The sequence below is a fragment of the Dipteris shenzhenensis genome, chromosome 3 (genome assembly GCF_047967505.1).
Source record: "Dipteris shenzhenensis isolate YYH24624 ecotype China chromosome 3, Dip_SZ_1.0, whole genome shotgun sequence".
NCBI classification, from domain to species: Eukaryota; Viridiplantae; Streptophyta; class Polypodiopsida; order Gleicheniales; family Dipteridaceae; genus Dipteris; species Dipteris shenzhenensis.
In genome coordinates, this window is record NC_141598.1 from 800,001 (window position 1) to 802,395 (window position 2,395).

A 2,395-nucleotide genomic window follows, 5' to 3' on the forward strand; every position below is an offset into this window, starting at 1 on the left:
CTCTCCATGGCCCCCCGTGGCCCGTCTCCTCGTGTCTCTCTCTCAGGTGGGGTTTTCTGCTCCCCCCCCGTTCCCTCATCCCCCCTTGTGCGCGACTCCCCCCTCCCCAATCCCACCTTGTGCACGTATGCACCCCCCAATCCCCCCCTTGTGCACGTGTGCACCCCACCCCCCCTCCCCCCTGCACACCCCCTCTTGTGTGCATGCGCCTCCCCTCCCTCATCCCCCTCCTTGCGTGCATCCCCTCGCACCCCCCGCTTTGTGAGCATGCGCACCCCCGCCCTTCCCTCATCCCCCTTGTGTACATGCCCCCCCCCCCCCCCCAACAACCCCCCCTTGTGTGCATGCGCACCCCCACCCCCCCCCTTGGGCACATCCCCCCCTTGCCCCCCCTGTGCGCCTGCGCACCCCCCCTCCCCCCAACACCCCCCCTTGTGCACATGCCCCCCCGCACCCCATCCCCCTTTGTCGCCCCCCCCTCCCCATCCCCCCTTGTGCCCCTCCCCCTTCACTCATCCCCCCTTGTGCCCATGCCCCCCCCCCTTCCCTCATCCCCCCTTGTGTGCATCCTCCCCCCCGTCCCCCCTTGCACCCATGTGCCCCCCCCTTCCCTCATCCCCCCTTGTGCGCATCCTCCCCCCCATCCCCCCTTGCACCCATGCCCCCCCCTCCTCCCCCTTCCCTCATCCCCCCTTGTGCGCATCCTCCCCACCATCCCCCCTTGCACCCATGCGCCCCCCCACCCGCCCATCCCACTTGTGCGCATGCGCCCCCCCTTGCGCGCATGTCGCGTATCCCCCATTGCGCCCCCCCCTCCCTCGCCCCCCCCCCACCTTTACAAAATAAGACAATACTGATTTCTCACAGTTATTTGTCATGGTGCGGTCACACCAGCGCTAATACACCGGATCCCATCAGAACTCCGCAGTTAGGCGCGCTTGGGCTAGAACAGTACTGGGATGGGTGACCTCCCGGGAAGTCCTAGTGCTGCACCCTTTTTGCCCCTGAGGTTAGCGGTCTTGCCATGCCTTGGTATCCCTGACCGCCGACCTCACCCAGTACGCTCGGCCGATGCTCTCTTGTCGTGCACACCTTGATACCCGCACGCATGCATCACCAAGGACCCCGTCGTGCAACATCTTGATGCCACGCACAATGTCACCCGATCACCCGCAACGTCCCGATGCCACGTGCACTTGTAGTGTCCCGACCCCCACGATCGTGCCCCCAATGCCACGTGCACCTGCAGCAGCATCTCAACCCCTCGTCATAGTCCTGATGTGATGTCCCGCATACCCGCAGCGTCCCATCCCCCGTGATGCCATCGATGCCCCACACACCCGTAGCGTCCTGGCCCCCGACCACCCTCGTCACCCCGAACCTGAATGCCCTCGCGCCCCCATCCCACGACGGCACCTCGGGCTCTCGGGTCGGGTCAGGATGCGTGGTGCCCCCGAGCACTCGCGTGGCATCCCGAATGCTGTCGTGCACCCATGCCTCCAAACCGATGCCACCGTGACCTTGTCCCATGGTGGCGCCCCAAGCTCTCGGGTCGGGTCGAGACGTGTGGCGCGTCGAATGCTGCCATGCCCCCTGCGATGCCCCGTGCACCCACACCTCTAACCCGACGTCGCTGCGCCCCCGTCCCACGGTGGTGCCTCAAGCCCCTTAGTCGGCCTTAGTGAACATAGTGAGAGGCAGATAAAATTGTATGTATGTGTTGGGATATCTCAAGGTGTATGCCTCAGGCACACCTTATGTTTCTATGTGTGAGTGCTAGAGGCACAGTTAGGTGCCCACAAGCATAGTTAGGTGGTGGAGAGCCACATAGGATGATTGAGAGAATCTAGGAGCAGATTGAGGAGATGATTGTGGAGCTCTGAAGTCATCAGTGATGTCAGTGACCTTGTATGAGGTGCCTACTTAAGGACCTCTCTTTTCTTCATTCTATAAGCAAGTATTCTGATTTTGTGTCCACTCTACTCTTTCCTTTCAGTATTCCAACATGGTATCAGAGCCATTTGATCCCCCTTGAGCCCATTTCTGTATTGACCAAAGGTAATATGAGCTTCCTTTTCTTCAAGGTCGGACAACAAGTCATAGCTTTGAATTCCTTGTCCTAAAGGAAAGCCTGACTGGCTAATTCTCCTTCTAGATGCCTTCTTTTTCTTACTACGGTGTTCCTCTTCCTGATGTTCCTCATCTACTTCTTCCTTGCTTTCTTCTTCTTCTTTTGGTTTACCACGCCCCCGTTTAGCCATCATTACCTCTCTTTCCTCATCCCCTGAAGAAGCTTCTAACAAGGATACTTGTTTTTCTTATTTCTTTCTCAATCTAGGACACTCGGGGCGATAGTGACCTTTTTCATTACATTCATAGTGGCGATGCCTTGCGT

At 59.5% G+C, this 2,395-nt stretch overlaps 1 non-coding gene across 1 annotated transcript; it reads left to right on the top strand.

Annotated features, from left to right (window-relative positions):
* Positions 1–877: 877 nt before the first annotated feature.
* Positions 878–996, top strand: LOC147903200 (5S ribosomal RNA). The gene has a single exon (XR_015540823.1). It is a non-coding gene; the product is annotated as a 5S ribosomal RNA (ribosomal RNA).
* Positions 997–2,395: the final 1,399 nt, after the last annotated feature.